The sequence below is a fragment of the Rhodnius prolixus genome, unplaced genomic scaffold, assembly GCF_049639745.1.
Source record: "Rhodnius prolixus isolate KJV_2025 unplaced genomic scaffold, Rpr scaffold_4, whole genome shotgun sequence".
NCBI lineage: Eukaryota > Metazoa > Arthropoda > Insecta > Hemiptera > Reduviidae > Rhodnius > Rhodnius prolixus.
In genome coordinates, this window is record NW_027411614.1 from 32,184,740 (window position 1) to 32,211,022 (window position 26,283).

The following is a 26,283-nucleotide window of genomic DNA, read 5'->3' on the forward strand; positions in this document are numbered from 1 at the left end:
CTCCCACTGTGAACCACGTATTGGTATGGAATTTTGTTCTCTTATTCACTTTGTTTTCTCAATTATAAACTATAGTTATTTTGTGCACAGATCTATAAATGTAGAAGATCTAAAGGGCTGAAAATTTTTTAGGTCATGAAATTCTGTAAAATATGGCCGTTCTATATCTCCCAAGGTGAACCACGTATTGGTATGGAATTTTGTTCTCTTATACACTTTGTTTTTCTCAATTATAAACTATAGTTATTTTGTGCACAGATCTATAAATGTAGAAGATATAAAGGGCTGAAAATTTTTTGGGTCATGAAATTCTGTAAAATTATAGCCGTTCTATATCTCCCACGGTGAACCACGTATTGGTATGGAATTTTGTTCTCTTATACACTTTGTTTTTCTCAATTATAAACTATAGTTATTTTGTGCACAGATCTATAAATGTAGAAGATATAAAGGGCTGAAAATTTTTTGGGTCATGAAATTCTGTAAAATTATGGCCGTTCTATATCTCCCACTGTGAACCACGTATTGGTATGGAATTTTGTTCTCTTATTCACTTTGTTTTTCTCAATTATAAACTATAGTTATTTTGTGCACAGATCTATAAATGTAGAAGATCTAAAGGGCTGAAAATTTTTTGGGTCATGAAATTCTGTAAAATATGGCCGTTCTATATCTCCCACTGTGAACCACGTATTGGTATGGAATTTTGTTCTCTTATACACTTTGTTTTTCTCAATTATAAACTATAGTTATTTTGTGCACAGATCTATAAATGTAGAAGATCTAAAGGGCTGAAAATTTTTTGGGTCATGAAATTCTGTAAAATATAGCCGTTCTATATCTCCCACGGTGAACCACGTATTGGTATGGAATTTTATTCTCTTATACACTTTGTTTTTCTCAATTATAAACTATAGTTATTTTGTGCACAGATCTATAAATGTAGAAGATATAAAGGGCTGAAAATTTTTTGGGTCATGAAATTCTGTAAAATTATGGCCGTTCTATATCTCCCACTGTGAACAACGTATTGGTATGGAATTTTGTTCTCTTATTCACTTTGTTTTCTCAATTATAAACTATAGTTATTTTGTGCACAGATCTATAAATGTAGAAGATCTAAAGGGCTGAAAATTTTTTAGGTCATGAAATTCTGTAAAATATGGCCGTTCTAAATCTCCCACGGTGAACCACGTATTGGTATGGAATTTTGTTCTCTTATACACTTTGTTTTTCTCAATTATAAACTATAGTTATTTTGTGCACAGATCTATAAATGTAGAAGATATAAAGGGCTGAAAATTTTTTGGGTCATGAAATTCTGTAAAATTATGGCCGTTCTATATCTCCCACGGTGAACCACGTATTGGTATGGAATTTTGTTCTCTTATACACTTTGTTTTTCTCAATTATAAACTATAGTTATTTTGTGCACAGATCTATAAATGTAGAAGATATAAAGGGCTGAAAATTTTTTGGGTCATGAAATTCTGTAAAATTATGGCCGTTCTATATCTCCCACTGTGAACCACGTATTGGTATGGAATTTTGTTCTCTTATTCACTTTGTTTTTCTCAATTATAAACTATAGTTATTTTGTGCACAGATCTATAAATGTAGAAGATCTAAAGGGCTGAAAATTTTTTGGGTCATGAAATTCTGTAAAATATGGCCGTTCTATATCTCCCACGGTGAACCACGTATTGGTATGGAATTTTGTTCTCTTATACACTTTGTTTTTCTCAATTATAAACTATAGTTATTTTGTGAACAGATCTATAAATGTAGAAAATATAAAGGGCTGAAAATTTTTTGGGTCATGAAATTCTGTAAAATTATGGCCGTTCTATATCTCCCACTGTGAACCACGTATTGGTATGGAATTTTGTTCTCTTATTCACTTTGTTTTTCTCAATTATAAACTATAGTTATTTTGTGCACAGAACTAAAAAGGTAGAAGATATAAAGGATTGAAAATTTTTTGGGTCATGAAATTCTGTAAAATTATGGCCGTTCTATATCTCCCACTGTGAACCACGTATTGGTATGGAATTTTGTTCTCTTATTCACTTTGTTTTTCTCAAAAGTGCCGCGAAAGTTTTGAAGTGTGCCGCCAAATTTTAGAAATGCATACCTACAAGTATTCAGAAATTATTAACTTGTAATTAATTCCTTAATAAACATACACTGTTGTTTTTCTAGTACATATTATTTTATTTTATATTCAAAATAAACATAAACTATTTTACTCAGTGTATTATTGATAAGTAAAATACTTTCAAAACTTATCTTATTGTTAGTGTGCCGCCAAATATGGAAATTGTAAAAAGTGTGACAAGGTTGAGAATCACTGCTTTAGTCAATCATTTCAAAGTATATAATTGGGGAAAACGATAAGTCAGTGGTTCTTAACCGGTGTTCCGCGGAACACTGGAGTTCCGCGAATATGGTCCAAGTGTTCCGCGAAATTTCAATTTTAAATGTATTGAATTTAAAAACTTAGGAAAGATACGAAAACAAAAAATTGTTCCTTTTTTTTTTAATTTGAATTTAATTTTAAGTTCTTGCTAAATAACGAATTTCAAATTATTTAATGTTAGTGTTCCGCGAGAAAAATATATACATATAATTGTGTTCCGCGTCTGTGAAAAGGTTAAGAACCACTGATATAAAAAGTTGAAAATTTTTTGGGTCGTGAAATTCTGTAGAATTATAGCCGTTCTATATCTCCCACTGTGAACCACGTATAGATATGGAATTTTTTTCTCTTAAACACTTTGTTTTTCTCAATTATAAACTATAGTTCTTTTGTGCACAGATCTATAAATGTAGAAGATATAAAGGGCTGAAAATTTTTTGGGTCATGAAATTCTGTAAAATTATGGCCGTTCTATATCTCCCACTGTGAACCACGTATTGGTATGGAATTTTGTTCTCTTATTCACTTAGTTTTCTCAATTATAAACTATAGTTATTTTGTGCACAGATCTATAAATGTAGAAGATCTAAAGGGCTGAAAATTTTTTAGGTCATGAAATTCTGTAAAATATGGCCGTTCTATATCTCCCACGGTGAACCACGTATTGGTATGGAATTTTGTTCTCTTATGCACTTTGTTTTTCTCAATTATAAACTATAGTTATTTTGTGCACAGATCTATAAATGTAGAAGATATAAAGGGCTGAAAATTTTTTGGGTCATGAAATTCTGTAAAATTATGGCCGTTCTATATCTCCCACGGTGAACCACGTATTGGTATGGAATTTTGTTCTCTTATACACTTTGTTTTTCTCAATTATAAACTATAGTTATTTTGTGCACAGATCTATAAATGTAGAAGATATAAAGGGCTGAAAATTTTTTGGGTCATGAAATTCTGTAAAATTATGGCCGCTCTATATCTCCCACTGTGAACCACGTATTGGTATGGAATTTTGTTCTCTTATTCACTTTGTTTTTCTCAATTATAAACTATAGTTATTTTGTGCACAGATCTATAAATGTAGAAGATCTAAAGGGCCGAAAATTTTTTGGGTCATGAAATTCTGTAAAATATGGCCGTTCTATATCTCCCACGGTGAACCACGTATTGGTATGGAATTTTGTTCTCTTATACACTTTGTTTTTCTCAATTATAAACTATAGTTATTTTGTGAACAGATCTATAAATGTAGAAAATATAAAGGGCTGAAAATTTTTTGGGTCATGAAATTCTGTAAAATTATGGCCGTTCTATATCTCCCACTGTGAACCACGTATTGGTATGGAATTTTGTTCTCTTATTCACTTTGTTTTTCTCAATTATAAACTATAGTTATTTTGTGCACAGAACTAAAAAGGTAGAAGATATAAAGGATTGAAAATTTTTTGGGTCATGAAATTCTGTAAAATTATGGCCGTTCTATATCTCCCACTGTGAACCACGTATTGGTATGGAATTTTGTTCTCTTATTCACTTTGTTTTCTCAATTATAAACTATAGTTATTTTGTGCACAGATCTATAAATGTAGAAGATCTAAAGGGCTGAAAATTTTTTGGGTCATGAAATTCTGTAAAATATGGCCGTACTATATCTCCCACGGTGAACCACGTATTGGTATGGAATTTTGTTCTCTTATACACTTTGTTTTTCTCAATTATAAACTATAGTTATTTTGTGCACAGATCTATAAATGTAGAAGATATAAAGGGCTGAAAATTTTTTGGGTCATGAAATTCTGTAAAATTATGGCCGTTCTATATCTCCCACTGTGAACCACGTATTGGTATGGAATTTTGTTCTCTTATTCACTTTGTTTTTCTCAAAAGTGCCGCGAAAGTTTTGAAGTGTGCCGCCAAATTTTAGAAATGCATACCTACAAGTATTCAGAAATTATTAACTTGTAATTAATTCCTTAATAAACATAAACTGTTGTTTTTCTAGTACATATTATTTTATTTTATATTCAAAATAAACATAAACTATTTTACTCAGTGTATTATTGATAAGTAAAATACTTTCAAAACTTATCTTATTGTTAGTGTGCCGCCAAATATGGAAATTGTAAAAAGTGTGACAAGGTTGAGAATCACTGCTTTAGTCAATCATTTCAAAGTATATAATTGGGGAAAACGATAAGTCAGTGGTTCTTAACCGGTGTTCCGCGGAACACTGGAGTTCCGCGAATATGGTCCAAGTGTTCCGCGAAATTTCAATTTTAAATGTATTGAATTTAAAAACTTAGGAAAGATACGAAAACAAAAAATTGTTCCTTTTTTTTTTAATTTGAATTTAATTTTAAGTTCTTGCTAAATAACGAATTTCAAATTATTTAATGTTAGTGTTCCGCGAGAAAAATATATACATATAATTGTGTTCCGCGTCTGTGAAAAGGTTAAGAACCACTGATATAAAAAGTTGAAAATTTTTTGGGTCGTGAAATTCTGTAGAATTATAGCCGTTCTATATCTCCCACTGTGAACCACGTATAGATATGGAATTTTTTTCTCTTAAACACTTTGTTTTTCTCAATTATAAACTATAGTTCTTTTGTGCACAGATCTATAAATGTAGAAAATATAAAGGGCTGAAAATTTTTTGGGTCATGAAATTCTGTAAAATTATGGCCGTTCTATATCTCCCACTGTGAACCACGTATTGGTATGGAATTTTGTTCTCTTATTCACTTTGTTTTTCTCAATTATAAACTATAGTTATTTTGTGCACAGAACTAAAAAGGTAGAAGATATAAAGGATTGAAAATTTTTTGGGTCATGAAATTCTGTAAAATTATGGCCGTTCTATATCTCCCACGGTGAGCCACGTATTGGTATGGAATTTTGTTCTCTTATACACTTTGTTTTTCTCAATTATAAACTATAGTTATTTTGTGCACAGATCTAAAAAGGTAGAAGATAGAAAGGATTGAAAATTTTTTGGGTCATGAAATTCTGCAAAATTATGGCCGTTCTATATCTCCCACTGTGAACCACGTATTGGTATGGAATTTTGTTCTCTTATTCACTTTGTTTTTCTCAATTATAAACTATAGTTATTTTGTGCACAGATCTATAAATGTAGAAGATCTAAAGGGCTGAAAATTTTTTGGGTCATGAAATTCTGTAAAATATGGCCGTTCTATATCTCCCACGGTGAACCACGTATTGGTATGGAATTTTGTTCTCTTATACACTTTGTTTTTCTCAATTATAAACTATAGTTATTTTGTGCACAGATCTATAAATGTAGAAGATATAAAGGGCTGAAAATTTTTTGGGTCATGAAATTCTGTAAAATTATGGCCGTTCTATATCTCCCACGGTGAACCACGTATTGGTATGGAATTTTGTTCTCTTATACACTTTGTTTTTCTCAATTATAAACTATAGTTATTTTGTGCACAGATCTATAAATGTAGAAGATATAAAGGGCTGAAAATTTTTTGGGTCATGAAATTCTGTAAAATTATGGCCGTTCTATATCTCCCACTGTGAACCACGTATTAGTATGGAATTTTGTTCTCTTATTCACTTTGTTTTTCTCAATTATAAACTATAGTTATTTAATGCACAGAACTAAAAAGGTAGAAGATATAAAGGGTTGAAAATTTTTTGGGTCATGAAATTCTGTAAAATTATAGCCGTTCTATATCTCCCACGGTGAACCACGTATTGGTATGGAATTTTGTTCTCTTATACACTTTGTTTTTCTCAATTATAAACTATAGTTATTTTGTGCACAGATCTATAAATGTAGAAGATCTAAAGGGCTGAAAATTTTTTGGGTCATGAAATTCTGTAAAATATGGCCGTTCTATATCTCCCACGGTGAACCACGTATTGGTATGGAATTTTGTTCTCTTATACACTTTGTTTTTCTCAATTATAAACTATAGTTATTTTGTGCACAGAACTAAAAAGGTAGAAGATATAAAGGGTTGAAAATTTTTTGGGTCATGAAATTCTGTAAAATTATGGCCGTTCTATATCTCCCACGGTGAACCACGTATTGGTATGGAATTTTGTTCTCTTATACACTTTGTTTTTCTCAATTATAAGCTATAGTTATTTTGTGCACAGATCTAAAAAGGAAGAAGATATAAAGGGTTGAAAAATTTTTGGGTCATAAAATTCTGTAAAATTATGGCCGTTCTATATGTCCCACTGAGAACCACGTAATGATATTGAATTTTTTTCTCTTATACACTTTGTTTTTTTCTCAATTATAAACTATAGTTATTTTGTGCACAGATCTATAAATGTAGAAGATATATAGGGCTGAAAATTTTTTGGGTCATGAAATTCTGTAAAATTATGGCCGTTCTATATCTCCCACTGTGAACCACGTATTGGAATGGAATTTTGTTCTCTTATTCACTTTTTTTTCTCAATTATAAACTATGGTTATTTTGTGCACAGAACTAAAAAGGTAGAAGATATAAAGGGTTGAAAATTTTTTGGGTCATGAAATTCTGTAAAATTATGGCCGTTCTATATCTCCCACTGTGAACCACGTACTGGTATGGAATTTTGTTCTCTTGTACACTTTGTTTTTTTCAATTACAAACTATAGTTATTTTGTGCACAGATCTAAAATGGTAGAAGATATAAAGGGCTGAAAATTTTTTGGGTCATGAAATTCTGTAAAATTATGGCCGTTCTATATCTCCCACTGTGAACCACGTATTGGTATGGAATTTTGTTCCCTTATTCACTTTGTTTTTCTCAATTATAAACTATAGTTATTTTGTGCACAGATCTATAAATGTAGAAGATCTAAAGGGCTGAAAATTTTTTGGGTCATGAAATTCTGTAAAATATGGCCGTTCTATATCTCCCACGGTGAACCACGTATTGGTATGGAATTTTGTTCTCTTATACACTTTGTTTTTCTCAATTATAAACTATAGTTATTTTGTGAACAGATCTATAAATGTAGAAAATATAAAGGGCTGAAAATTTTTTGGGTCATGAAATTCTGTAAAATTATGGCCGTTCTATATCTCCCACTGTGAACCACGTATTGGTATGGAATTTTGTTCTCTTATTCACTTTGTTTTTCTCAATTATAAACTATAGTTATTTTGTGCACAGAACTAAAAAGGTAGAAGATATAAAGGATTGAAAATTTTTTCGGTCATGAAATTCTGTAAAATTATGGCCGTTCTATATCTCCCACGGTGAGCCACGTATTGGTATGGAATTTTGTTCTCTTATACACTTTGTTTTTCTCAATTATAAACTATAGTTATTTTGTGCACAGATCTAAAAAGGTAGAAGATAGAAAGGATTGAAAATTTTTTGGGTCATGAAATTCTGCAAAATTATGGCCGTTCTATATCTCCCACTGTGAACCACGTATTGGTATGGAATTTTGTTCTCTTATACACTTTGTTTTTCTCAATTATAAACTATAGTTATTTTGTGCACAGATCTATAAATGTAGAAGATCTAAAGGGCTGAAAATTTTTTGGGTCATGAAATTCTGTAAAATATGGCCGTTCTGTATCTCCCACGGTGAGCCACGTATTGGTATGGAATTTTGTTCTCTTATACACTTTGTTTTTCGCAATTATAAACTATAGTTATTTTGTGCACAGATCTAAAAAGGTAGAAGATAGAAAGGATTGAAAATTTTTTGGGTCATGAAATTCTGTAAAATTATGGCCGTTCTATATCTCCCACTGTGAACCACGTATTGGTATGGAATTTTGTTCTCTTATTCACTTTGTTTTCTCAATTATAAACTATAGTTATTTTGTGCACAGATCTATAAATGTAGAAGATCTAAAGGGCTGAAAATTTTTTGGGTCATGAAATTCTGTAAAATTATGGCCGTTCTATATCTCCCACTGTGAACCACGTATTGGTATGGAATTTTGTTCTCTTATTCAATTTGTTTTTCTCAATTATAAACTATAGTTATTTTGTGCACAGATCCATAAATGTAGAAGATCTAAAGGGCTGAAAATTTTTTGGGTCATGAAATTCTGTAAAATATGGCCGTTCTATATCTCCCACGGTGAACCACGTATTGGTATGGAATTTTGTTCTCTTATACACTTTGTTTTTCTCAATTATAAACTATAGTTATTTTGTGAACAGATCTATAAATGTAGAAAATATAAAGGGCTGAAAATTTTTTGGGTCATGAAATTCTGTAAAATTATGGCCGTTCTATATCTCCCACTGTGAACCACGTATTGGTAGGGAATTTTGTTCTCTTATTCACTTTGTTTTTCTCAATTATAAACTATAGTTATTTTGTGCACAGAACTAAAAAGGTAGAAGATATAAAGGATTGAAAATTTTTTGGGTCATGAAATTCTGTAAAATTATGGCCGTTCTATATCTCCCACGGTGAGCCACGTATTGGTATGGAATTTTGTTCTCTTATACACTTTGTTTTTCTCAATTATAAACTATAGTTATTTTGTGCACAGATCTAAAAAGGTAGAAGATAGAAAGGATTGAAAATTTTTTGGGTCATGAAATTCTGCAAAATTATGGCCGTTCTATATCTCCCACTGTGAACCACGTATTGGTATGGAATTTTGTTCTCTTATACACTTTGTTTTTCTCAATTATAAACTATAGTTATTTTGTGCACAGATCTATAAATGTAGAAGATCTAAAGGGCTGAAAATTTTTTGGGTCATGAAATTCTGTAAAATATGGCCGTTCTATATCTCCCACGGTGAGCCACGTATTGGTATGGAATTTTGTTCTCTTATACACTTTGTTTTTCGCAATTATAAACTATAGTTATTTTGTGCACAGATCTAAAAAGGTAGAAGATAGAAAGGATTGAAAATTTTTTGGGTCATGAAATTCTGTAAAATTATGGCCGTTCTATATCTCCCACTGTGAACCACGTATTGGTATGGAATTTTGTTCTCTTATTCACTTTGTTTTCTCAATTATAAACTATAGTTATTTTGTGCACAGATCTATAAATGTAGAAGATCTAAAGGGCTGAAAATTTTTTGGGTCATGAAATTCTGTAAAATATGGCCGTTCTATATCTCCCACGGTGAACCACGTATTGGTATGGAATTTTGTTCTCTTATACACTTTGTTTTTCTCAATTATAAACTATAGTTATTTTGTGCACAGATCTATAAATGTAGAAGATATAAAGGGCTGAAAATTTTTTGGGTCATGAAATTCTGTAAAATTATGGCCGTTCTATATCTCCCACTGTGAACCACGTATTGGTATGGAATTTTGTTCTCTTATTCACTTTGTTTTTCTCAAAAGTGCCGCGAAAGTTTTGAAGTGTGCCGCCAAATTTTAGAAATGCATACCTACAAGTATTCAGAAATTATTAACTTGTAATTAATTCCTTAATAAACATACACTGTTGTTTTTCTAGTACATATTATTTTATTTTATATTCAAAATAAACATAAACTATTTTACTCAGTGTATTATTGATAAGTAAAATACTTTCAAAACTTATCTTATTGTTAGTGTGCCGCCAAATATGGAAATTGTAAAAAGTGTGACAAGGTTGAGAATCACTGCTTTAGTCAATCATTTCAAAGTATATAATTGGGGAAAACGATAAGTCAGTAGTTCTTAACCGGTGTTCCGCGGAACACTGGAGTTCCGCGAATATGGTCCAAGTGTTCCGCGAAATTTCAATTTTAAATGTATTGAATTTAAAAACTTAGGAAAGATACGAAAACAAAAAATTGTTCCTTTTTTTTTTAATTTGAATTTAATTTTAAGTTCTTGCTAAATAACGAATTTCAAATTATTTAATGTTAGTGTTCCGCGAGAAAAATATATACATATAATTGTGTTCCGCGTCTGTGAAAAGGTTAAGAACCACTGATATAAAAAGTTGAAAATTTTTTGGGTCGTGAAATTCTGTAGAATTATAGCCGTTCTATATCTCCCACTGTGAACCACGTATAGATATGGAATTTTTTTCTCTTAAACACTTTGTTTTTCTCAATTATAAACTATAGTTCTTTTGTGCACAGATCTATAAATGTAGAAGATATAAAGGGTTAAAAATTTTTTGGGTCATGAAATTCTGTAAAATTATGGCCGTTCTATATCTCCCACTGTGAACCACGTATTGGTATGGAATTTTGTTCTCTTATTCACTTTGTTTTTCTCAATTATAAACTATAGTTATTTTGTGCACAGAACTAAAAAGGTAGATGATATAAAGGATTGAAAATTTTTTGGGTCAAGAAATTCTGTAAAATTATGGCCGTTCTATATCTCCCACGGTGAGCCACGTATTAGTATGGAATTTTGTTCTCTTATACACTTTGTTTTTCTCAATTATAAACTATAGTTATTTTGTGCACAGATCTAAAAAGGTAGAAGATAGAAAGGATTGAAAATTTTTTGGGTCATGAAATTCTGCAAAATTATGGCCGTTCTATATCTCCCACTGTGAACCACGTATTGGTATGGAATTTTGTTCTCTTATACACTTTGTTTTTCTCAATTATAAACTATAGTTATTTTGTGCACAGATCTATAAATGTAGAAGATCTAAAGGGCTGAAAATTTTTTGGGTCATGAAATTCTGTAAAATATGGCCGTTCTATATCTCCCACGGTGAACCACGTATTGGTATGGAATTTTGTTCTCTTATACACTTTGTTTTTCTCAATTATAAACTATAGTTATTTTGTGCACAGATCTATAAATGTAGAAGATATAAAGGGCTGAAAATTTTTTGGGTCATGAAATTCTGTAAAATTATGGCCGTTCTATATCTCCCACGGTGAACCACGTATTGGTATGGAATTTTGTTCTCTTATACACTTTGTTTTTCTCAATTATAAACTATAGTTATTTTGTGCACAGATCTATAAATGTAGAAGATATAAAGGGCTGAAAATTTTTTGGGTCATGAAATTCTGTAAAATTATGGCCGTTCTATATCTCCCACTGTGAACCACGTATTGGTATGGAATTTTGTTCTCTTATTCACTTTGTTTTTCTCAATTATAAACTATAGTTATTTTGTGCACAGAACTAAAAAGGTAGAAGATATAAAGGGTTGAAAATTTTTTGGGTCATGAAATTCTGTAAAATTATGGCCGTTCTATATCTCCCACTGTGAACCACGTATTGGTATGGAATTTTGTTCTCTTATTCACTTTGTTTTTCTCAATTATAAACTATAGTTATTTAATGCACAGAACTAAAAAGGTAGAAGATATAAAGGGTTGAAAATTTTTTGGGTCATGAAATTCTGTAAAATTATGGCCGTTCTATATCTCCCACGGTGAACCACGTATTAGTATGGAATTTTGTTCTCTTATACACTTTGTTTTTCTCAATTATAAACTATAGTTATTTTGTGCACAGATCTATAAATGTAGAAGATCTAAAGGGCTGAAAATTTTTTGGGTCATGAAATTCTGTAAAATATGGCCGTTCTATATCTCCCACGGTGAACCACGTATTGGTATGGAATTTTGTTCTCTTATACACTTTGTTTTTCTCAATTATAAACTATAGTTATTTTGTGCACAGAACTAAAAAGGTAGAAGATATAAAGGGTTGAAAATTTTTTGGGTCATGAAATTCTGTAAAATTATGGCCGTTCTATATCTCCCACGGTGAACCACGTATTGGTATGGAATTTTGTTCTCTTATACACTTTGTTTTTCTCAATTATAAGCTATAGTTATTTTGTGCACAGATCTAAAAAGGAAGAAGATATAAAGGGTTGAAAAATTTTTGGGTCATAAAATTCTGTAAAATTATGGCCGTTCTATATGTCCCACTGAGAACCACGTAATGATATTGAATTTTTTTCTCTTATACACTTTGTTTTTTTCTCAATTATAAACTATAGTTATTTTGTGCACAGATCTATAAATGTAGAAGATATATAGGGCTGAAAATTTTTTGGGTCATGAAATTCTGTAAAATTATGGCCGTTCTATATCTCCCACTGTGAACCACGTATTGGAATGGAATTTTGTTCTCTTATTCACTTTTTTTTTCTCAATTATAAACTATGGTTATTTTGTGCACAGAACTAAAAAGGTAGAAGATATAAAGGGTTGAAAATTTTTTGGGTCATGAAATTCTGTAAAATTATGGCCGTTCTATATCTCCCACTGTGAACCACGTACTGGTATGGAATTTTGTTCTCTTGTACACTTTGTTTTTTTCAATTATAAACTATAGTTATTTTGTGCACAGATCTAAAATGGTAGAAGATATAAAGGGCTGAAAAGTTTTTGGGTCATGAAATTCTGTAAAATTATGGCCGTTCTATATCTCCCACTGTGAACCACGTATTGGTATGGAATTTTGTTCTCTTATTCACTTTGTTTTTCTCAATTATAAACTATAGTTATTTTGTGCGCAGAACTAAAAAGGTAGAAGATATAAAGGGTTGAAAATTTTTTGGGTCATGAAATTCTGTAAAATTATGGCCGTTCTATATCTCCCACTGTGAACCACGTATTGGTATGGAATTTTGTTCTGTTATACACTTTGTTTTTCTCAATTATAAGCTATAGTTATTTTGTGCACAGATCTATAAATGTAGAAGATATATAGGGCTGAAAATGTTTTGGGTCATGAAATTCTGTAAAATTATGGCAGTTCTATATCTCCCACTGTGATCCACGTATTGGAATGGAATTTTGTTCTCTTATTCACTTTTTTTTTCTCAATTATAAACTAAGGTTATTTTGTGCACAGAACTAAAAAGGTAGAAGATATAAAGGGTTGAAAATTTTTTGGGTCATGAAATTCTGTAAAATTATGGCCGTTCTATATCTCCCACGGTGAACCACGTATTGGTATGGAATTTTGTTCTGTTATACACTTTGTTTTTCTCAATTATAAACTATAGTTATTTTTTGCGCAGATCTAAAAAGGTAAAAGATATAAAGGGCTGAAAAGTTTTTGGGTCATGAAATTCTGTAAAATTATGGCCGTTCTATATCTCCCACGGTGAACCACGTATTGGTATGGAATTTTGTTCTCTTATACACTTTGTTTTTCGGAATTGTAAACTATAGTTATTTTGTGCACTGATCTAAAAAGGTAGAAGATATAAAGGGCTGAAAAGTTTTTGGGTCATGAAATTCTGTAAAATTATGGCCGTTCTATATCTCCCACGGTGAACCACGTATTGGTATGGAATTTTGTTCTGTTATACACTTTGTTTTTCTCAATTATAAACTATAGTTATTTTGTGCACAGAACTAAAAAGGTAGAAGATATAAAGTGTAGAAAAATTTTTGGGTCATGAAATTCTGTAAAATTATGGCCGTTCTATATCTCCCACTGTGAACCACGTATTGGTATGGAATTTTGTTCTGTTATACACTTTGTTTTTCTCAATTATAAACTATAGTTATTTTGTGCGCAGATCTGAAAAGGTAAAAGATATAAAGGGCTGAAAAGTTTTTGGGTCATGAAATTCTGTAAAATTATGGCCGTTCTATATCTCCCACGGTGAACCACGTATTGGTATGGAATTTTGTTCTCTTATACACTTTGTTTTTCGCAATTGTAAACTATAGTTATTTTGTGCACTGATCTAAAAAGGTAGAAGATATAAAGGGCTGAAAAGTTTTTGGGTCATGAAATTCTGTAAAATTATGGCCGTTCTATATATCCCACGGTGAACCACGTATTGGTATGGAATTTTGTTCTCTTATACACTTTGTTTTTCGCAATTGTAAACTATAGTTATTTTGTGCACTGATCTAAAAAGGTAGAAGATATAAAGGGCTGAAAAGTTTTTGGGTCATGAAATTCTGTAAAATTATGGCCATTCTATATCTCCCACTGTGAACCACGTACTGGTATGGAATTTTGTTCTCTTGTACACTTTGTTTTTCTCAATTATAAACTATAGTTATTTTGTGCACAGATCTAAAATGGTAGAAGATATAAAGGGCTGAAAAGTTTTTGGGTCATGAAATTCTGTAAAATTATGGCCGTTCTATATCTCCCACTGTGAACCACGTATTGGTATGGAATTTTGTTCTCTTATTCACTTTGTTTTTCTCAATTATAAACTATAGTTATTTTGTGCGCAGAACTAAAAAGGTAGAAGATATAAAGGGTTGAAAATTTTTTGGGTCATGAAATTCTGTAAAATTATGGCCGTTCTATATCTCCCACTGTGAACCACGTATTGGTATGGAATTTTGTTCTGTTATACACTTTGTTTTTCTCAATTATAAGCTATAGTTATTTTGTGCACAGATCTATAAATGTAGAAGATATATAGGGCTGAAAATGTTTTGGGTCATGAAATTCTGTAAAATTATGGCAGTTCTATATCTCCCACTGTGATCCACGTATTGGAATGGAATTTTGTTCTCTTATTCACTTTTTTTTTCTCAATTATAAACTAAGGTTATTTTGTGCACAGAACTAAAAAGGTAGAAGATATAAAGGGTTGAAAATTTTTTGGGTCATGAAATTCTGTAAAATTATGGCCGTTCTATATCTCCCACGGTGAACCACGTATTGGTATGGAATTTTGTTCTGTTATACACTTTGTTTTTCTCAATTATAAACTATAGTTATTTTTTGCGCAGATCTAAAAAGGTAAAAGATATAAAGGGCTGAAAAGTTTTTGGGTCATGAAATTCTGTAAAATTATGGCCGTTCTATATCTCCCACGGTGAACCACGTATTGGTATGGAATTTTGTTCTCTTATACACTTTGTTTTTCGGAATTGTAAACTATAGTTATTTTGTGCACTGATCTAAAAAGGTAGAAGATATAAAGGGCTGAAAAGTTTTTGGGTCATGAAATTCTGTAAAATTATGGCCGTTCTATATCTCCCACGGTGAACCACGTATTGGTATGGAATTTTGTTCTGTTATACACTTTGTTTTTCTCAATTATAAACTATAGTTATTTTGTGCACAGAACTAAAAAGGTAGAAGATATAAAGTGTAGAAAAATTTTTGGGTCATGAAATTCTGTAAAATTATGGCCGTTCTATATCTCCCACTGTGAACCACGTATTGGTATGGAATTTTGTTCTGTTATACACTTTGTTTTTCTCAATTATAAACTATAGTTATTTTGTGCGCAGATCTGAAAAGGTAAAAGATATAAAGGGCTGAAAAGTTTTTGGGTCATGAAATTCTGTAAAATTATGGCCGTTCTATATCTCCCACGGTGAACCACGTATTGGTATGGAATTTTGTTCTCTTATACACTTTGTTTTTCGCAATTGTAAACTATAGTTATTTTGTGCACTGATCTAAAAAGGTAGAAGATATAAAGGGCTGAAAAGTTTTTGGGTCATGAAATTCTGTAAAATTATGGCCGTTCTATATATCCCACGGTGAACCACGTATTGGTATGGAATTTTGTTCTCTTATACACTTTGTTTTTCGCAATTGTAAACTATAGTTATTTTGTGCACTGATCTAAAAAGGTAGAAGATATAAAGGGCTGAAAAGTTTTTGGGTCATGAAATTCTGTAAAATTATGGCCATTCTATATCTCCCACTGTGAACCACGTACTGGTATGGAATTTTGTTCTCTTGTACACTTTGTTTTTCTCAATTATAAACTATAGTTATTTTGTGCACAGATCTAAAAAGGTAGAAGATATAAAAGGCTGAAAAGTTTTTGGGTCATGAAATTCTGTAAAATTATGGCCGTTCTATATCTCCCACGGTGAACCACGTATTGGTATGGAATTTGGTTCTCTTGTACACTTAGTTTTTCTCAATTATAAACTATAGTTATTTTGTGCACAGAACTAAAAAGGTAGAAGATATAAAGTGTAGAAAAATTTTTGGGTCATGAAATTCTGTAAAATTATGGCCGTTCTATATATCCCACGGTGAACCACGTATTGGTATGGAATTTTGTTCTCTTATACACTTTGTTTTTCGCAATTGTAAACTATAGTTATTTTGTGCACTGATCTAAAAAGGTAGAAGATATAAAGGGCTGAAAAGTTTTTGGGTCATGAAATTCTGTGAAATTATGGCCATTCTATATCTCCCACTGTGAACCACGTACTGGTATGGAATTTTGTTCTCTTGTACACTTTGTTTTTCTCAATTATAAACTATAGTTATTTTGTGCACAGATCTAAAAAGGTAGAAGATATAAAAGGCTGAAAAGTTTTTGGGTCATGAAATTCTGTAAAATTATGGCCGTTCTATATCTCCCACGGTGAACCACGTATTGGTATGGAATTTGGTTCTCTTGTACACTTAGTTTTTCTCAATTATAAACTATAGTTACTTTGAGCACAGATCTTTAATTTTAGAAGATATAAAGCAAGTGTTCCGCGAAATTTCAATTTTAAATGTATTGAAATTTAGAAACTTAGGAATAATACGAAAACAAAAAATTGTTCCTTATTTTTTTTTAATTTGAATTTAATTTTAAGTTCTTGCTAAATACGAATTTCAAATTATTTAATGTTAGTGTTCCGCGTCTATGAAAAGGTTAAGAACCACTGCGCTGAGTAATTGAATGTAGACGCTCCGACGAAATCAACAATCAGTTTTAGGCGATATTATATTTTAAACTAAAACTTAAGGTTTTAATTGACTTTAAATAATGAAATTGTTTGGAAATTAATTAAACCTACCAATAATGGAGAAAAAACACACTGTTAACCTACATTTTTGGAAACACCTTTCTATGATAAAAACGTATTTTTATAAGAAGGTAAGAACTGAAATGAAAGTACTATAAAAACTTCAGGATGCAAAAAGTTAATTTTAACAGACTGCAGTAACATGAGATCACTACATTACTAATAACTATATAGAAAATTACTCATCCCGCAATAAAAAGTATTACAGGAGATATGTATGAAGGTCATTAAAAAAAAAATCTTAGGGTAATGATACTAAAAATTAAAAAAAAAAAAATAATAATAACAATAACAATGCTAAAAAAAGAAAAAGTGGAGCTCTTAAGAAGAGTTCCAATGTAATCGCTGGCACTAACTAACCGGAATGCAAAGGAATGTGTGGAGCCAGCGCCCCACCCTGCGTCACTCAGTTTCTACTTTACTTCCTTTTAACAACAACTTGAGAGGTGCTTATAAAATAGAAAGTCGAACACAAGCCATTAATATCTCAAAGAGGCGAATTCCTATCACCTCAAAATCATAATCTTACTCTCTAATGAGAAAAACATTGGTATAAATGAATTGGTAAATGACTCAAATAATGTGCACTGAAGAGGTTATAATCATTTAGTTAAGTTTAGAGCCAGTTTTTTTTTGGGGGGGGGGAATCAAGAAATCAATTAGTTGTACTTCGGGTACATGGATCTAATCCTTATTAGATTCAGAGATGGTATTAAAAAGGATCTCTATCTATGGAATTCTTGACGTTTTTTTATTTTTTAGAAACGTGCCAAATATCTTCGAATAATTATTTGTTTGTGCTCAAATTCGCTGGAGAGTTCATACCTTCCATTCAACGTCGTCAAAACTTCAAACCTTAGTACCTCAGTCCGAACTGTACAAACAAACTTATGAATTGAGGCAGAGTACTTGATAACTATGTGGCCTTCAAGCAAAATATTTGGTAGCTTTATACAATTTCAGGATTCAAATAATTAAATCGAGAAGTTTCTTATTCAATAGCAATACGACAAGTATCGAAGAAAGATGTTTGGTGATAAGAGAGTTGCGTGTTACAAGAAGACACTGTCCGGCGACCCGGTTGTCCATTTGTACTAAGCTTCGGACACTAATGGTCTCCATATGTAGACCCGTCTTAAAAAAAAAAAAATCAAAATGTCACTTAGATTATAAATCAATATCAGGAAACTTGAAATTAAAGTGATTTGGGGTGATTATAATATTGGTGAAGTGGAATTCATATAGTTCCAACCAGTGCAGCGAGCAAATAAAATGAACTTGATAGAAAACAATGAACAGTATAAAAAGTCTTGAATAGTAATTAGGAAACCTCCTAATTACTATTGGAATTATTGACTGTAATTGATAAGGAGGTGCTGAATCGGGTGGGTGTAGCCAATAAAGCCTATGGTCTGATCAGGAATACTGTGGTCGGTAAAAGAGAGGTCAGCAAAAAAATGAAATTGACCGTCTTCAAGACCGTCTACTTACCTCTTCTTCAGTATAAGGGAGAATCGTGGACTATGCTGGATAAGCATGGAAGCTGGGTTACAGCTGCCGAAATGAGATTTCTCCATCGGGACGAAGGGAAAACTAAGCGAGATAAAATTAGAAATGAAACTATAAGAAGCAGCATAGAGGTACAACCCTTCGTAACCAAAATGGAGAATCGGCAGTTGGGGTGGTTTGGCCACGTCTGCAGGAGAAGAGAAGAGAAGATTAGGTGCTTAATGGAGGCCAAATGTGAGGGCCGCAGACCAAGATTGGCTATTTGGATTACATCGGGCGATTGGCACAAAAGCGAGGTCAGACTAAGTCTTCTATCCAAAAATTGGTAAACAACAGGGAAGAGTACATCCGTTGGTTAAGGGCCTAAGTTATCTAAAGCTCGACGCTGAAGGCATAAGAGCATTAGACAAAGAAGAAGAAGATGATTGACTGTATCGACTATCACCGAAACGTTTTGGAAAAACGAGGCGTGCACCCAGTTTAATCCACACGGTCACTTTGACTTTCTGCTAGTCCACTTTCAGTCAGAAAATTCTTCCGACAATTCCAGACAACGGTACTACACTGTTTTCTAGCTGCATTAGTATGAAGGATTTATTTGTTTTTTTGTAGAGTGAGATTCAAATTTAAGAATTAAAGGAACGTGGCAAATAAGAATTATTATGAAAAGTCTTCTTCAGGATCTTTAATTAAACCTCTTGTCTGTTTTCAACTCACTGAGAAACATCAAAACTAAAAGATCTAATTGTAATCTCTCTTTAATGACGTTAGGTGAGAAATTTACCTAACATTTCCAAAAATAGGTTACCAATAGGTTACTGAAAAACAAAAAACAAAATTGATAAATCAGCCGGTTAAAAATTATCAAACAACCAACGCTTCGCTACTGGTTCATCCAGGTATCTAACGTAAACTGCGAGAATGATAGATGAGGCGACTTAAAAGATAATTTTTTATTCACATTTATGTTATTCGGATTGATAATTATTCTCAATTTTCGCCAGGTACAAGTGAGGACAAATAAGTTTTGCAATCAGCGTTTAGTGAGAACAGAAGCGGTAAGCGATGGAAGAATTATAGCATCGTCAGCAAAGTTAAATTATCGCATCTCTTGTATAAATATTTAATAAAATTGGTGCCACGTTCAAAATGAAACGCAATAAATTCAAAAAAATTAAAAAAATCAATTACTACTTATACATTTCCTTCTTTATTGATGAAACATTTAGGAGAAAAAGCAATCCTCTATTGATGAAACAGGATGTTGTTAAAGCGACTCCCATAAAAAGTACGGACTAGTAAGGGATCTATTTAATGGGTTCACTATTTTAAGAAATCAATAACTCCAACCAAGATATTAAACATGCTACTACTACTTTACAATAAAAGTAAAAACTATATATATGTATATATGTATATCTATAAATAAAACTTCACAGCAAAAGATTTAAGAGTCCGATATTTTGATAGGAATTTTTACTACCACAGAGAGGAGGAGCTCTAGACCATCCTAAAAAAGAAAAAGAAGATAACAAACAATCCTAATATCTACTTGTACCTAAACTATTCAACGTGTTTTGTCGCAAGAAGTGGGCCTGATTTGAAATTTATCTGAACATGGTCAAGTGATAACTGAAGGAAATTCACAAATGACGGTGATCCGTGAGATTTTTCAAATCAATGTCCACCTATATGTAACATTAGTAAGCTAGAAGACTATTAAAACTAAGTTGATTGGCAGATATGTTAGCATATAAATTGTTTTGTGTCCTTCTGTTTGCTAAGAATGAATCTGTAAGTGAAGCATTTTATGAAGAGTCCATGTATAACTCTGTTCTAGTTGCAATAGATGAGGCGAATCAAAAGATACTTTTTTTTATAGTGAAAAACGCCAGATGATTGCACCAAAGTGGCCTACAAGTTATCAACTAGATTTGTTGACTTTTGTGGACCTTTCAGAAGAGCCCTTTAAATCGTAGGGCTTTACACTATAATATCAGATTCTGGTCCGCTAAAGGGCAAAAAAAGAGGTAACAAAAAAATCATGAATGAAATTGGAAATAATGAATCAGTTACCCCCAAAAAAAGATTAACAATACCCTAAATTATTAACGATGATTTTATTTTACGTTTTACTAAGCGCGTTTACAGCTGAGGAAATTGGCGCCCGGAACCATGTTCCATGCGTCTAGACCTAGTTATCGACCTTTAAACTTGTCTGGTTGCTACTGAAAAATAAACTTCTGACTTTAATTAGTTAGGGCGCCACGGTAGCCCTAACCGAGCCGAGCGGTTAAGAGGCGAGACCTGCAAAGCTAATATGTATTGTGGTACTGGGTTCGATTCCCGGTCTTTAAGCCTTGGATTTTATTTAATGGTTAAATGAGAAATAGTAAAATACGTTTGCTAATCGCCTCCGTCCACGACACCTAGTAAATGGTAGCTGGACGTTAAGCCCTGCCTGAAAAAATAGGCGATTACTTTTTTTTTTTAATTAGTTGAATCCGTGAAATTTTTATAGAGCTGCCAAAAATTTTTTAAAAAACTATTTAAATCACCTAACGTTTTACTCTAAAGAAATAAATGTATACAGACAGAGGAGCCCAAGAAGAGAAAAATCAGAGAATTGGCTAGACCCGAATCACTACGGTGCGAGTGCAATGCCTTGCAACCACTGCACTGTTTTGTTTTCTTCTCTATCAATTTTACAAAAACTTCATTTCAACTTGGGGAAAAAATATACCGAGTTTTTCAGATAATTTAATTCCAGTAAATGTTCTTTAGAAGTGGCAGTACTTCAAATAGTTCTACTGCAGAAGCTCTCTGAAATCCTTCAGAGTACCGAAAAGTTACAACGCCAAAGCTTCCAATAACTACAAAATCCAATCCTTCCAGTCAAAAACACTCCATCGAATCCGCAAATGCTCCTTACTATATCTCTAAACTCTTCCTTATGTTTCAGAAGCTATAAGATCCCGTTATATTAAATTCCACACATTCTAATCCTCTACTATCCCAACCTACGACTCTACCAGGAAATCCTCCCAAAGCAATTGAAGCGCAGGTGGCCACCGCGATCTTCTAAATGAAGTAAGTGTGCCAATGCACAATAGTAAACTGTACCTCTTTGGGAGTTTCACCAATACAGGTGAATTCTCCCCTCATGCTATTCAGGTATTTATTCTGTTATCATATTGTATCAGCTTCACTTCTTGCAGAATTATACTGCAGTTGTGAAAATAAATAAACTAAAATTTAAAAAGTAAAATAAAAATACGACACTTAGTAGGCTTTTGGTATTCCAAATTTAAGTAATATCATTTGAGCCATAATCGAAATCATCACGGAAAATCGATAAATCCATTAAGTAATTAATTTCTTTAAAAATAAAGTAATTTCGACTGACGGATTTTCGAAACATTAACACTAATAAAATAGAATATCAAGTTTAAGTTTTAAAGACATATTTTCACATAAACGGAATAAGCACTAAAACTTATCGATTGATTGATTTATTCAGGAAATGAAAAAAAAAACAAAGTTTCCAGTGAACACTGAATTTCGAAATTATAACACGATCCACTACCTCTTACAATAGTAAAGGTAAACATGAATGTCTCCTTTTACGACGTTATCGATTGGTTGAATGAAACTAAACGTAATAACTTCATATCACGGGACACACTAGGCTTTCCCTACCAAATTACAAATTCAACTTCAGCTTATTAAAAAAAAAAAAAAATGAATCCATAATTCCTAAATAAAAAAAAAAGAAAGAGTTTAAACCTAGCTCTTTTTATCAACAATAATAATAGAAAAGTAGATTCTGGCATAGAAACTAACCTGGCCACTATCCAAAGGCATTAATTCGCTTTTTATTCTATGCCTCACTCAATCCGAAAAAAAAATGGTGTTTGTGTCGCTTAGAAGAGTTGCACAATAATTTCTTAATATAAAAAAATGTGTATAAGAAACTAAAGTTAGACAAAGAGAAAACAAAGTTGGTAGTCCACCAACAACAGCCTACTACTACCTCATTGCATGCAGGTAATCACTAGCTGCCATTGATGTGTCATGGCTTACAGGAGGCCCTTTCTATGGTTCTTTGTAATATCCTGTGTGGAGGATGTAATCTAGTTAAAAGCAGCCAATAAAAATGGTGGCCAGTAGATAACAATCCATAAAAGGACATGTCCAAGTTACTCTTGACTAAGAAATTAAGGTAGTGCAACTTTGTAATTAGAACAGATAGGATGTCTTATTTAACAAAGTTAATATTATTATCAGGCTAAATTGATGCCCACAGCAACTTTTCAATTAAAAAGGAGTATGTACTTTGAAATTTAATTTTTTAGAATTCCATTATAAAATTAATACATTTTAAAAAATATTTTCATGTTTGATCATGCAAAGTATTAATATTTTAAAGAATTGCTATAATTAAGTTTCCTGTAATTTACTCAGAATTTAGATTTTGTAAGAGAAATTTACAGTCCAAGAATCTTAGCTTACAAAAAAATAAATAAATAAATGCATTCAGTAGCTCATTTTTTTGACATACTTTTTACTTCCTACAGAATATTAAGATAGTCTATTTAAAAACAAATTACTTTTAACGAATATTCCTCAGAATAGATAAGAAACTATTCATAGCAAATATGTTTTCTGTGTGGTTGTATGCACCAAAATTGTGTACAATCTTTTAATAACCAAAAAGTGATGCGTAATTTATTATTCCATTTATGTAATGATAGTTTCGATCATGAATTCGACTCATCGATTGTGTGAATCATAAAAGTAAAATGAGTAATATCTATTTTTAATGTATTTATTTTTTTTTAAGACAGGCTTTACGTTCAATTACCGATTTAAGTGTCGTAGACAGAGGCAGACGTAATTTACTATACATATTTCATATTGATGCATTAAATAAAAACCAAGGCCAAGACCGGGCATCGGACCTAGTACCCACAAAACATCTCAGCTTAGCGGTGCTTCTCTCTAACCGTCAGCTATCGTGGCGCCTAGAAATGAATTATACACTAGATGTTTTCATTATTTTACGCCAATTTTTTTGGAGAAAATGGTTATAACGTTAATCTAAGATGTCTATTTAATGCTTCATAATTCATTACTTCCATTCTCAACATTACACTTTTGTAAACCTTTCTTATAAACATCAAATGTTTATGTAAAATTTATCATCAGAACACCTATTTAGAAGAATAAATTAAATTCATGATGATGGTCGACGCGTTAAAAATGCCTTAAACAACTTTAAATGATAAATCAAATAAATAAAGGCCCACATTCACGAATAACTGAATGATGGAGAATATATAATTCCCGCCAAATATCAGGGTCACTATTAACCCGGGTAATACGTTTACAATTTCAGAGTTAAACCCTGTGTGGATGCGAAAAATAATTTTAAAATTATATAAAATCTCACTATAGGTTAAATCCTATTCATTAAATTTGGAATTGAAGCAATACTACAATAAAATAGATACACACTTCCAACTACGTCTACATTTTTTTTTATGGGTAAATGATGAATTTGTACTGCCGGTACGGAAAGTTGACAAGATCTCTTAAAAAATGGCTTGTCCACTTATACCATAAATAGATAAATTACTACTGTAACAGAATTGGCCAAACTTCAAATACACACTTAAATTAAAAACCCAAATGTCAACACAGGCTTCAGTTCCATAGAAACATGTTCCAAATTTTTGTTTCGTAAATCTAGGCATTGGAGGAACAAAAAGTGTATTGAATGAAACAAGCCAGCGACAAATACACAGAGAATGTTAGTTAAACTGCTCGGTAATATGGAAAACAAAAAAAAAGACAAAATATTTTAGTTTTTCTAATAAATCTGCCAAATAAGTATAAATCACAAGCGAACATTTTATGATATCTGTTATCTAATCTCATTTACTTCATAAAAATGAAAATATTTGGTTAAGGTTCTTAGGGTTAGATAGGAAAATAATTATAATTTTTTTCCCTGCAACTAAGAAAATGAAAAAACAAACTCTAAAGAAACCGTTTCATACTTTCTTTAAAAGATAACAATTTTGTTCTCGATATTACAAGTTCACTGAACTTCAGATAGCATGATAGAATATTCAAAACAAATATCTCATTTACTTTTAAATACGATCGGGAAATTAAAAAACAGAAAGGTACTTTTTATTTCCATCAGTTGATAATTGCAACACTAAATTATACATCTGATTTACAAAAAAGTAACTTTAAAAAATCCCTCAATAACAGAAAACCGATATAGTGAAATTTAGGATGGTAAAATATTTAAAAAAAAAATAAAATTAGCACATTTAAAAATTATTCTGTGGGGAAAAAATACTGTTCTGAAAAATCAGATCAATTTAACTTAAAACAAAACGGTTGGATAATAAGGTGTCAATACAAACAAAACAACCAAATTTAAATAATTATTAGCATATTCAGTTTTAGAAACAACGTATAAAATATCAAGTCACCTTAAACTTTTACCAAAATTCAATCTATTAGGTAATTAAACGAATTTTTATTTCGACTTATTTTTCTAGCAGCTACCAAAGCAACTTCTTAAATTTATCACTAAACACGGGCTGTTTACTTGATCCAAAACATAAACAACAATAAAAACAGACAAAAAACACTCCTTACAAATGGGAACATATAAACTTAGGTTGTAGTTACGTGTAATGATTACTTTCTTTAAATAATAGACACGTTCAGATGTAAATTATGTAACAGAAATATTACTAAAATATAAGTGCGAAATAATTTGTTCACTTACTTTTATCAGAAGCCGTCACAAACTACAGTTAAGTCACTACTAAACTAACGAAAACCGCCCATCCCACAAGATGGCGTAGAACAACGTTCTAAAAAGTAGTTCCAGTATTTATCTTTAAATTTACCATTGCATCAAAGAAAGAAAATAATCACACTTTGAAAACAATTGTTTATAACTTACCGAATCAAAATTCTATGCTAAAAATTAGGCAAATATTGTTTGGATAAAAAACATTAATTTAAACTTGTTATCCATCCGCGGTATGATGTGATACTGTGAGAATGATGTAAGGGTTCAATATAGCAATGGCTACAGTTGATGCTCCTTATTCGATTAATAATGATCGATTACCCTCAGTTTGCTAAACATCGATTCTTAAAAGTTCAGGAAAAATTTGGCGCCAAATCAATAATAACTCAAAAAAACGTTCATGTTTTTTTAAATTTAATTTTCTGTAGTATGTATGCCGTTTGCAATGACTTTAAAAATTCCATTATTTATTATTGTTGTTTTTGATGGTCAAATTTATCTTCATTAATAGCGTAAAATCGACTTAAACTGATATCTATAACGTATGGCTTTAAATTAAGAAAAGAAGTTGATTTGGAAAGAGTATAACAAATAACTTATTTTTGTTCTACTATGGGGAACCTATGTTGAGGCTCAAAAAACTTTTTATTAGAACTTAATGAAATGCACTTGCAATAAATGATACACATATCGCAGTCTGCACTCTAATCTTAAAAAAGTTTCAAGAGGGCAAAAAAGCAAAGCAATTATAAATTTTTTTTAAGAAAACCTCAGCCACTTCCAAAAAATTCTTTTCAAATCAACTTAAATTTTGCATTTTGTCATCATCTTTTGCAGTAAAACAACCAATATCACTTTTT

At 31.5% G+C, this 26,283-nt stretch overlaps 1 protein-coding gene across 5 annotated transcripts in view; it reads right to left on the reverse strand.

Annotated features, from left to right (window-relative positions):
- The window catches only part of cora (erythrocyte membrane protein band 4.1 like coracle), an 83,594-nt gene extending 57,908 nt beyond the window's left edge, over positions 1 to 25,686 (reverse strand). For 4 of the 5 annotated variants that reach the window (XM_074131058.1, XM_074131059.1, XM_074131057.1 and 1 more), the window contains exons 1-2: positions 25,574 to 25,686; positions 25,394 to 25,481 (exon numbers count right to left, since the gene is read on the reverse strand). The gene's annotated coding sequence lies outside the window, so the exon portion shown is untranslated. The remainder of the gene's footprint in view (positions 1 to 25,393; positions 25,482 to 25,573) is intronic. The other variant, XM_074131056.1, reaches the window with a different exon arrangement.
- Between the last annotated feature and the right edge of the window lie 597 nt (positions 25,687 to 26,283).